The 12,512-nt window shown below is 38.2% G+C and overlaps 1 long non-coding RNA gene across 4 annotated transcripts in view; it reads left to right on the top strand.

Moving 5' to 3' along the window:
• Positions 1–12,512, top strand: part of LOC110255828 (uncharacterized) — a 153,970-nt gene that overhangs the window by 21,470 nt on the left and 119,988 nt on the right. The window contains exon 3 of one of the 4 annotated variants that reach the window (XR_014819649.1): positions 8,880–11,410. The exons of the other annotated variants lie outside the window; for them this stretch is intronic. This is a non-coding gene — a long non-coding RNA (uncharacterized LOC110255828). Of the gene's footprint in view, positions 1–8,879; positions 11,411–12,512 lie in introns of those variants that run through there. 4 annotated transcript variants of the gene reach the window in all.

A 12,512-nucleotide genomic window follows, 5' to 3' on the forward strand; every position in this document is an offset into this window, starting at 1 on the left:
AACTTGAATTTCTCCACCTATCCTTTATTTGTAGACAACATAATAATATACTTGAAAAATTCTGGAGAATCAAAGTAAACCTGACTCAAACAACAAAATAATTTAGTGGCAAAATATAAAATTAATATGCAAAAGTCAACAGGGGATGTGTACACCAGTAATAACTAGTTGGACGATATAATGGAAGAGAAAATCTCACAACAGTGACAAAAAGGTAATAGATGTTAAGAGTAAACTTAACAAATATTCAAACCTCTATGAAACACTCCTGGAAAATTCAAAAGGATGCTGGAATAAATGTAAAAAATCCTTTGTCCTTGGTTAGAATGTCTTAACATCATTAAGATGTCAGTTCTCTCTAAGATGATATAAATTTAATGTACTCAATAAAAGAACCAAAGTTTTTTTTCTAGAGCTAAGCATGTTGATACTAAAGTTTATAAAAAAATAACTTGCAAGAATAGCTAGGATGACTTTGAAAATCAAGATATATAATTAAATGTGTGTGGTATTGGTGCATAAATAGACCATTGGAATGCAAATTCCACAAGCAGAACCAACTTCCTGTGGAAATTAACTGTCTGCAAAGGTGATGTATTAAATCACTGGTGCAAAGATGAGCCTTTTAAATAAATGGTGTTAAAACAAATGAATAACCATTTGAAAAAGTATAAATTTGGATCTATTGCTCATACAATATACTGGAATAAAAATCAAAATGTGGAGGAAGTGGTAAAGTTAAAAAATTACTTTGAAACCATTACATTAAAAGGGTTATTCAGGGAGTTCCCTTAGTGGGTCAGTGGTTAACAATTTCAACTAGAATCCGTGAGGATGTGTGTTCAATCCCTGGCCTCACTCAGTGGGTTCAGGATCTGGCATTGCTGTGAGTTGTGGTGTAGGTCAGAGACATGGCTTGGATCCCGAGTTGCTGTGGCTGGCAATTACAGCTCTGATTTGACCCCTAGCCTGGGAACTTCATATGCTACCGGTGCGGCCCTAAAAAGCAAAAGTAAAATAAAAGAGAGTTATTCAAATGAAAATTATCAATGAAAGTTACGGCTTGAGGGGAAAGTTTGTGAAGAAGCAAGATAATTGCATGGTTTCAGTTGTTTCCTCACACATTGCTTATGTTGCACCTGTGCTGTGCAGAAGCTGGACAGCGCTGTGACCTGGTGGTCATAATTAGCAACACTAATTAGTGGCAGATGGACATCTTGTGCCTTTAGCTGAGATGCAACAGAACCCCAGGAAGTCCCAGGAGTTGATGTATTAAGGCACCACTGAAAGTGAGGGTCATGGAGGTCACAGATAGGAAGGGGTTGAGTATAGGAAGATTGGTCCAGAACACTGGTCTGCATGGGGAGCAGTTTGGAGCCCCAGAAGCTGTATTCCATTCCGCAAAGCTGGCTCACTGCTTCCCCCTTAACCCAAGCAGAAGACTGGTTGTTTGCTCCCTGGAGAGGTTGAATCAGAGGAACTCAGGGCTTGAGGACTCCATGCACAGCTGGCTTTGGGTGATCATCCTAACAGCAAAGGGTGCCCTGAGGGTCTAGACACTGAATGGTAATAACCTCATCCAGCTGATTCCACTTGCTTTGGAGAAATCAGGCAGCCAAGTTTATGTAGCTAAGACAGGACATTAGAATTTTCTTCTGGGCAAGCTGACCAGAGAACTTAGAGGTACTGAACACTATGTCTTTCCAGGAAATGGCTCAGCCCAGTAATGCTGAAATGAAGGATGCCAGTTGACATACACAGCTTTTTAGGGCTTTATGGAAAGTTTCTAGGAAAAAACAAGCAAAGTAAGGAATTCAGATGAAAGAGACAATGCACAAAGCTAAAGAAAACCTCGGAGAAGTATCATTGATATCTTCAGAGGAAAGAAGATACTGTTTCCATGGAAAAAGAACTGGGTGCATCAAAAAAGAAGCAGATAAATGGCTTTTGGAAACCAAATATATATAGCAATCAAAAATTTGACAAAAGTTTGGAAAACACAGTTGATAAAATTTCCCAAAAAGTAGACTAAAGACAGAGGTTGGAAATAAGTAATAAAAAAAGATTAAAGGATCAGTATAAGAGGCCAAGTATATAAATAAAGTTTCAGAAAGAAAGAGAAGAGAAATAAGGGAGGAAAATCATCAAATAAAGAATTTTTTAAAAATTCCCAGAATCAAAAGACATGAATTTCCAGGTTGAGAAAATTACTCGAATGCCCAGTGAATGTCCCTCTTTCAATAAAAGGGGAGAAAAGGAATTCCTGTCATGGCTCGGCGGTAATGAACCCAACTAATATCCATGGGGATTCAAATTTCATCTCTGGCCACGCCTAGTGGGTTAAGGATCCCATGTTGCTGTGGCTGTGGCGTAGGCCAGCAGCTGTAGCTCCAATTCACCTGCTAGCCTGAGAACTTCCATATGCTGCAGGTGTAGCCCTAAAAAGACAAAAACAAAAGGGGATGGGGTGGGGTGGGGGGAAATCTATGCACATTACCATGAAATTTCAGAACATGTTGACTAAAGGGAATATTATACATGTTTCTAAATTAAAAGGGATTATATTCAAAGGATATAATTAAAAGTCACTGCATTTCCGCTTTATATCACTGGGCAGGTGGAAGGCCATGAGGAACAGACTTAAGTTCTTAATTGTAAAAATGGGCATAAAGTTGTGTTGTTTTGAGAATGAGATGAGAAAAGCATGTAAAGTTTTAGCCTATCCGACATTATGTTGGTTATTATTAGTAGATAGTAACTTGAAGATAAGAATTATGCCTTCCTCAACTCCCAGTCTTCCACGTGCCAACTCACCGGCGAGTATGGGCTGCGCTGCTGCTCGCTATGTGTTTGTTTCATCCAGAGGGAAGCCTGCAATTGCACTGATATGGCTGGTGGTCATAGAGAATTTCCAAAGAAGAGTAAAAATGCTCCCTCCTGGTTTTATGTGTTAAGACTGAGCATCCCCAGGCTGGAGCTCTGTTTGTTTTATGCACAGTCTTTGCAGAGAAGTTCCATCATAGTCTTTGGTCAAAAGAATAATGGGACCTCGAATGGAAACCCCATCTTTGTAGAGTTTGCAATCTGACAGTGCTCATGTACCTAGAGTTTGTTGATTTTGTCCTTTGCGGTTCCTGGAGGAAGAAGTGTATGTACATTCACCAAACAGATAGACTTAAGGAACAAGTTATTTATTTGGATAATTTCAAATGACCCTTCCTTCCACTCTTGCACACACAGGATGATTAGTATTCAGTATTTTTCTGGCATTTTTAGTCAACCTGAGAAGGGTGGAAAAAATCAATAAGCCATATATATACTGGAAAGGAAGAGAATTTTATTTATTACATATGACATCAAAGTTAACTATTTTTAATAAGTTAAAATAGCGATTTTATCACAGATGACATGAAAAACCATTAGACATAAAAAAAGATTTTAGTAAATATAAGATTCATATATAAAAACCAGCAGTATTCCCTTGTACCAGAAATAACTTGTTAGAAAACATAATAAAAAAATTCTAACCCATCATAGAAAAATGCTTGGGAATAGTAAGAAATAATGATAAAAAATAAAATGGAGAAATCTTTTATTTTGATGTTAGCTGCACCCTTTAGTTTTAAACCAGAGAGGCTCCTTACTGCTTGGGGAAAGCTACTCAATGGTACCAAGCCCAGGCAATTCTCAAAATCCCACTTCAAAGGCATCCTTATGAATTCCGGTTGTAGCTCAGTGGTAATGAGCCCAACTAGTATTCTGGAGGTTGTGGGTTCCATCCCTGGCCCTGCTCAGTGGGTTAAGGATCCGGCTGCTGTGAGCTGTGGTGTAGGTCACAGACGTAGCTCAGATCTGGTGTGGCTGTGACTGTGGCTCCCATTAGACCTCTAGCCTGGGAACCTCCATATGCAACATGTGTGGCCCTAAGTTAAAAACAAAACAAAACAAAACAAAAAAACAGGTATCCTCAGAGAGCCAGGAAGCTGGGTGGTGAGAGCACACTTCATTCTGGAGGGAGGCTGCCTAGATTTGAAGCCCAGCTTCAAGATGTAGTAGGTTAAACATAGGGCAAGTTCCGTTCCTAATTGTCTCATCTGTTAAATGAAGATAATAATTACCTTTATTTAAAAGGTTGTTATGTGTATTAAATAAGTTAATACACATAAAACCCTTAAAACAGGGCCTGGGACATCACAGTTTCCTCAAAAATGGGAGGTGCCGTGCAATTACCACTGGGTGTCCTGCTTGGCGTCATCTATAGTGTGTTCCTGTGGAAGTTAATTTCCATTTAAAGCACCCCTTCATGAGTGCAATGAAGTTAATCTCATGACCATTTTCTTTGCAAATTGTTCTTAAGGGGACATGTAAATGGGTGCCCAGCAAAGATGGGTCAGACTGTAAGGTTCAAGGGATTTAGGTATAGTCTCCTAAATTCATCATTCTACCTCACAAACTTCTGGGAAGAAAACTATAAAAATCTCCCTGATGGTTTTATAAATCTTCCTAAAGGAGAGATGCGTTATATGCCAGATGAGAGTTAATATCATATTGTCAGTTCTTCCCAAACTAATTTATCTACTTAATTCCAGTGTGACAAATGCTTTCTGCCCCCCCTTTTGATAATTTAGGAAGCTAATTTTAAACTTTGATTGGAAAACCAAAGGCACCAGAAAATCAAAAAAAAAAATTAAAGATACAAGAAGAATAATGATGGTGTTTGTTTTACTATAAACCAAATCCAACAATAAAGTTTTAGTAATGGAAGAAATCGAGTCCTGTTTGAGGACTAGATAGTTTGTATCTGCACCATCCAAATACGGTAGCCACTAGCCACATGTGGCTATTTATACTTAAATTAATTAAAACTAAGATAAAAAAAATTCAGGTTTTAGTCATATCACATTTCAGGTACTCAATAGCTACATGTGGCCACCACATTAACAGCATAGATATAGAAGTGTTCATCCTTAGAATTGTTCTCTTGGACAGTGAAACTCCAAAAACAGATATGTGACAATCTAGTATAGGATAAGGGTGGAAATTCGAACAAATGGGTAAAAATCTACTATTTTTTTTTTATAATTTAGGGGCCATTATTGATAGTTTTGGAAAAAAATATGCAAATAATATCACCACTTCACAGTATAAACATAAAATTCAAATAGTTTAATGTTTATATTAAGATAAAAAATAAGCATTAGAAGGACAAGAGAACCTTGAAAAATTTTATAACCTAAAACATCTCAAAGAATAACAAAATATTCTGAAGCATAAAGAAAAATAAAAAAGATTACATTAAAAACATTCATATAAGAGAAATATAGAGAAAATAATAGGTGACAGCTTGAAAATTTTTGTACCCTAACTGACAAATAAGGGCTATTTAAAGAAATCTTAGGGATTAATATTTTTAAAAGGTAAAAGTCAATATAAAATGAGTAAAGCACATCAAAGTCCGTTAAAAGAAGAAAGAAGGGCATGAACACTCAACTTAGGAGTTTATGGTCAGTTTCTCAAGTAGAAAAATGAGAATTTATAATCACATTGAGGTTATGATTTTTTTTTTATGTGTTGCACTGTCAAAGTTTAAGAAAAAGCAGACATAAGTCTTTCTTTAGACTGTTAAGTAGAACAGAGATGAGCCCTACATGTTTGGCAAGAAATTTAGCAAGGGTATAAAATATTAAACGTGCCAACTGGTTAACCCAGAAATTCCACTTCACACAAAGATATACTTGTATGTAAGAGGTTAATTGCAATACTCTCTGTAATTCACTCTAAGTGAAAACATTTAGTCTATAAAAAAGAGATCAGTTAAATTAATTGTGGCATATATGCATATACACATTTTGTGTGTGTGTGTGTATATATATATATATATATATATATATATATATATGTATTATGCAACCATGAATAGAGAGAGGTAGCTCTTTGTGTTCCTGTAATGTAGAAATGCCCTCAAGGTACACTGAAGTAAAAAGGAAGAGCATTTTTTTTTTTTTGTCTTTTTTTGCCTTTTCTTGGGCCACTCCCGCAGCAGCATGTGGAGGTTCCCAGGCTAGGGGTCGAATCAGAGCTGTAGCCGCTGGCCTACACCAGAGCCACAGCAGCGTGGGATCTGAGCCTCGTCTGCAACCTACACCACAGCTCATGGCAATGCTGAATCCTTGACCCACTGAACGAGGCCAGGGATCGAACCCGCAACCTCATGGTTCCTAGTCGGATTCGTTAACCACTGCACCACGATGGGAACTCCGGAAGAGTATTAACTTACAAATAAATATTACACATTTTACAAATTTATGATATAATTAAATAATTTACTTAAAAATTTTTTATAGTGAACATTAAAGAATATTATCTCAGTTTTGTTAAAATATATGTCTGTTTATACACACTCTCCCTCAAACATGTATATTTTTCATGTGCTTAGAAGTAAGTCTGGAAGACTTGAAACCAAAGTGTTTATAACATGCTGTTTAAAAAATCAAAATAGAATAGGCGAGCAGAGTTATTAAATGCAAAGAAAATCTTCTGGCTGGCATGGGAAAGAGAGTGTAAAAGTTTTCAGGAAATAATTACCTCTGGTCAGGCTGAGGTCAGTATCGTAGAGTAGATAGGTAAAATACTGTGGCGGTCCAAACAGAGGCTCAATTAATTCTAACCTGAGGAGTGAGAGGACAGAGGAAGCGGTCATAGAGGATATTTGGTATCCTGAAATAAGAAGTAGGATTTTATTGTTCTTCTTTTTTTCATATCAGAGAATCAATGCTAAATGCTAAATGCCCAATTCCTGGCATGTAGAATGCTCAAAAAGAATGTGAAGTATTCTAGGCTGGTGGAAATAAATTTTCAAGAAAGGGGGTGTGCTTGGGGGAAATGTAATTGGGTGCCTGGTGTTTAGGATGTGCATGAAAGGCTGGGAGGCAGGGAGGATGGAAAGGAGAAAAGACAGTAGCAGGTGTTGGAAAGAAAGCTTGGGGTCAGAATGTACAGGGCATTGTATTGATTGTTGAGTTTGGACTGTATCCACTAAGCAATGGAGAGCTTGTCAAGGGTTTAGGAGAGTGATGAAGTAAGATCCAACATGAATTCTGGAAAGACAACTTTGGTGGCGGGATGAAGGATGATTTGGAGAAGGAGGAGGCTGCCAACTCCGTACGGTGTCATTGTGGGTGTTCCCATTCTGACCCCAAGCTTTCTTTCCAACACCTGCTACTGTCTTTTCTCCTTTCCATCCTCCCTGCCTCCCAGCCTTTCATGCACATCCTAAACACCAGGCACCCATCCTGAACTAGGGGAGTGATAGTGGAATGTGGAGGAGGAGTCAGCCAGGGAGCACCTACAGAGGCAGTATCTGCAGAAGCTATAAATGCATTCCATCTTCCTCATAGGATGGTTTGGCCGCTCCCATACTTCTCACCATCCTGCCCTGGCACAGCTTGTGTCTACGGCCCTTCTGCCAAGTTTCTCTTTTATGAGCTGCCTACCAACTACTGAGGCTACAGTGGCTTTGTGAAATATCGTAGAACTTGGTAACACTACTGGATTAAACATTAATTCAGTAGTGAAGCGCCCCTCCTAAAACATGTAGATCCCATTTATCCAGAAATAGCGGAATATCCAAGTGTGGAGTATATGTAATCGTAAAGAATATGAAACAATTTACACCTAATAGTGTAGGGCAGGCTTAAAGTTAGTTTGATAGAAATTCAGTGCCGTTCGACTTTGATCAGTATTATTCTTTCCTTTTCAAATAAAGGAAACAAAAGAGTACAAACAAAGGCACAAGGGCTAAATGACAGACCAGTTCCTTCCAGGTAGCGCTGCTCCAGGAATCACATGGGGTTAGATTTCTCTTCCTCTCAGTTGTCTGTGCTGCCTTATGAACTTTGCTGCTGAAGAATCTGGCCAGGATGCTTTTCTTTGCCCTGCTCTAAAAATGAATGTACATGGGAAGAGAAATGAAAGATTGCCTGCATGTTGGGTCAGGCAACCACCTCTGGAAACCACCAGGTCTTTAGCCTTTTAATAAGAAACCACTATGGTGATTGTTCCCACTGTAGTGACTGCCCTCCACAGTTATTGTGTTTACAGAGAGACTTCCTTGCACACAGCCCTGGGCTAGGCCCTGGGTGGGGGAAGCCAAGAGACTTGAGACTCACTGTGGGTCCTAACGGAGCTTGCAATTTAGATAATGAAACAAGACTAGCAAATGAGGAACAGTTAACTCAATGTGAAATTGTCACAGGAGTGGCTCTCCGTACTTTTTTCATAGTACTAAAGATATGACATAATCTTCAGCCTACGTTTGATTTTCACAATGGATTGTCCAGCCAGTGTGAAACTGACTCTGGACTAGAGCTGCTGAATGATGAGTCATGAATGCCTTACATGGTCCAAAGGTGTGTTAATCTTAAGGCATTCAGGAGTTCCCATTGTGGCTCAGTGGTAATGAACCTGACTAGGATGCATGAGAATGTGGGTTTGATCCCTGGCCCCGCTCAATGGGTTAAGGATCCTGTGTTGCCATGAGCTGTGGCATAGGTTGCAGACACGGCTTGGATCCCGAGTTCCTGTGACTGTGGCTGTGATGGGCAGCTGTAGCTTTGATTCGATCCATAGCCTGGGACCTTCTATATGCCCTGGGTGCAACCCTAAAAAGACCAAACAACAACAAAAAAAACCCCAAAAAAACAAACCAGAACCAAAACCAAAACCAAAACAAAAAACAAACAAAAAAAACATGAGGCATTCATTCAGAAGATGGAAAGATAGATGCAGTCCTGGAAGCCTCAAATGCAGAAGTGGCATTGAAGGATGATTGTGTCTGAGTAGGCAGGATCTGAGGAACTTTACATCCTCTTCCCCTTCAGGTCCAGAAATACAGATGCTGATGGGGTGCTCTTCAGGTCCTTAAAACAAAGCAAAATTCTGATTGGAGCAAAACACTTCAGTGGATACTTCTCAACACGCTTATACTGAGAAACTTCCCTGTAATAGCTGCTGAGTCAAGCAGAAGGGTGGCAGAAATATGAAAGGACATGACTCCTGCCCTGAAAAATGGTCTTAGCTGTTGGAGAAAAATCTGACTTAGCATCTTTTTATTTCCTGCTTCTTTTGGAAGAGAGCAACACGCTGTGCATTTGGCCGAAGGTCATTCTCTAATAGGTTCTTTTCTGTATCCAAGTGAAGCTAGAGCGAAACACATGGAATCTCAGTTCACCAATCGTTAAAGCTGGTTAATCATTCCATGCTCATGTTACCCCTCTGGGTCTCCTTGAAAGATCTTGAACTTGGGTAAATGGCATTCAGGCTTTTATTTTGCTGACTTCAGTGACTCTGGGCTTGATACCCTAGATTCTAAGAATGCTCATTTTTCTTCTTTTCAAAACCTCCTCCCAGTGTGAAACCATCTTCCCAATATTCACTAAAGAACCAGAATTTCTTTTGTTAATGTAGTAATTGTTAAGCCTGAAGAATAATGGTTGGAATACTTATTAATGCTTTGAATGACTTACATTTTTAAAAAGTGCTCCAGTGGAAAAATACTTAAATTTCTTTGAATGCTTAACATTTATATGTTCAAATAGATTCAGAATTACTCTTGGATTTTTACAGTTACAGTAATGAAAAAAAGCATTGTTTTAAAGATTCAATTTCTGTTCATAATTCTGCTGTACTATAACTCAAATCATATTCATTCATAGAACATCTTTCCTCTATGCTGTTCCCCAGTCTATTTTTTCTCCTTTCTACCCCATCTATTCTTAAGGCATTACTCCCTTTCTGCTCACTAATCAGGAAGAATCAGAACACCAGGGGCCTCACTGGCTCCTCCCCTTCTTTTACCTCTATGTCTGGTCATTGATCAACTCATATCTTGCCATGCTGCTTCCCCCACATCTGCTCTCTTCTATTATCTCAGTAATGAAACCTACTTTTTGATTGGATATGTGGTTGTGCAAAATAAAGACTACATCTCTGGTACTTCCTTACAGTTCTAGCTATGTTTCTATGTCTTAGTTCTGAAAAATGAAGTGGAAGTGGAAGTGCTATGCAGCAACTTCTAGGAAGAGTCTTAAAAGAAAATATGAGTGCCTTTGCTATATATTTTTTGTCCCTTCCTCCTATGTACTCCCTGGCTGGTGCTCAAGCAGCCGTTTTGATATATGAAGCAACATACTAAGGACAATAGAGCAGCAGGATAGGAGACTGGTGGTTGGCCATTGCGGAGCTGCTTTCCCAGCCCCAGACTGTTTAACTCTGAATTTCTCTCACATGAAAGAAAAATGCATTTTTTAAAAATTTCTTTAAACAACAACCCTGTTTTGGGTTCTCTCTTATGAGTCAAATTTAATCCTGATTAATATACTTCCTTATGCTTCTGTCCTATTCTTGCCATTCTCACTCTTTGTTGTCAATCTCACAGGAGACCAGACAGCAATATAACATGGGCAGTGTAGTGGAAGGCTTAGCACAGGTTATGGAACAATTCTTGTTTTATTCTTTGCTCTATATCTAGCTTTATCTTTCTGTGTCTCAGCTTTCTCATTGTTAACGGGGAACCTCCTGAGGATATTGACAGGAATGAATGAGATAACTCCCGTGAAAGACTCACATGCATAGTGTCTGGCAGTAAGTGTGCTGTAAAGAGTAGTTTTGCTTGATATTATTGTTTTGTTTCATTTGACTAAATGGAGAGATCTTAGAAGACATGCCATTGAACCTGATATACTGATTCAGTGATTTACTAAATAGGAACCTGCCATTCATACTCTTCTCATGGCAGTCATTTTTATATTTATATCAAAATTTTATATTTGCCATATTTATGTGTACATTTGAAGGCACTCAAATTTCTAGGCCACGCTAAATCACGGGGTTGCAGTGACCATGCTATACATGTTGATATGGCATATTTCTCAAATATTTTTTTCTGGCATAATATCTTACACCATCTTTCTTGGCAGTGGAGCCTTTTATGTCCAGTCTTTTATTATCTTCTATAATATTTACCATACCTAGAGGATTATTCTTCTATTTGCTCTAGGTTTTCTTTATGCAAACATAAGCTTGGGAAACAAAATGTTTTCCAGGCAGTTTCAATAACCACCTTATTTCCAGATTAAAATTTGGACTTTCAGTCAAGCACATGCCAAATCTCACACTCCATCTTTTTTTTTTCTTTTCAAGAATCCCTTAAAAATTAAAAAGAATGATTTAATATATTTATTTAATTTTTGGAAATTTATAACAGCATTTATTTAAATTTTTTATTAAAGTATAGCTGATTTACAACATTTCTTCACTTTCTGGTCTTTTGATTTAGAACATGATGGAAAATAAAAAAAAGTGTGTGTATGGGCGATTGGGTTACTTTGCTGATTTAATAAATTTATATCAATAATGTTCATGACTGAAATTGCCATATTTTTCAGTAGTAGTATTTTTTCACAATGAAATGTTTTTTACTTTTCTAATTTATTTTATTCATTTAGTACTATAATTATTGGTGCCATATCCATAACTATGACCCAACATCTCTAGAAGATTTTCTTATTCTTCTAGCCAAGTACCCTTCTCTTTTTCTCATGTCACTTCCTGAATTCTCCTACACATACAGGTGCACAGAACTTGATCAAGTCACCCTCTGGCTCAAAAGGTTTGGTTCTCATAATTCTTTTCTCTTAAGTCAATGTCTCTCTATTAATGTTTTCTATTTTTCTATTAGAAAAATAGAAAACATAATACAAATGCCACCAGCTCCATGAAACTTGATGCCTGCAGCTAAAAGTGATATTTCATTCTTCTGTCTTCCCTTATGAAAAGGGGGAAAATCCCAAATCATATATTCTTTAGCATTATTATATTTTGCCTCAAATTAGTCAAACTTCTTAATCACTTGCCAAAACGGAACAGGAGTGGGCTAGGCTCCTCTTGGCCTTTACCAAGTTCAGTGGTTTTTGCCCAAGGAAGATGGTAGACAGGAGCTTAGAGAACCAGAGTCCAAAGATATGATTAGAGGCAAAATTCATGAACAGCAAAATTGGAGGTGGCAGAGAAAGAAATTGAAATTGGAGTTGTTCAAAGTTTAAATCTTGTTGGATTAATGGCCAATTCAGAAACAAGCAAAGCTGAAGAAGTTGATGGTGGGTCTTGGGAAATCACTCTGATTTCTAGCCAGAGTTCATGGCTTTCAGTTATGGGCTGGCGTGACCAGTGGAAGGTGGATGCCAGTGTTGCTGAATGGGGGAAGTAGAAGTCTAATGGGACCAATTACCTCTGTATTTTTAAATGGCCTACATTTTTTTCCCATCTTTTAAAAATGCAGGGTGGGTGGTATGACATTAGTAGAAGAAGAGACAGATGGTGTCACTAATTTGGATTGTTTCCCAAATGGTGCCTCTTGGCCCTGCTCTTTGGATTCTGAATCATATTCTGTGTGTGTCAGGTGGCCAGCAGCCTCTTCAGGCAATGACAAGTTAGAAGCGGGCTCAGCAGTGAGC

The sequence above is a fragment of the Sus scrofa genome, chromosome 11, assembly GCF_054392235.1.
Source record: "Sus scrofa isolate SSC_HxYL_T2T_F1_AM1 chromosome 11, Sscrofa_HxYL_maternal_Yorkshire_Landrace_v2.0, whole genome shotgun sequence".
In the NCBI taxonomy this organism is placed as follows: domain Eukaryota; kingdom Metazoa; phylum Chordata; class Mammalia; order Artiodactyla; family Suidae; genus Sus; species Sus scrofa.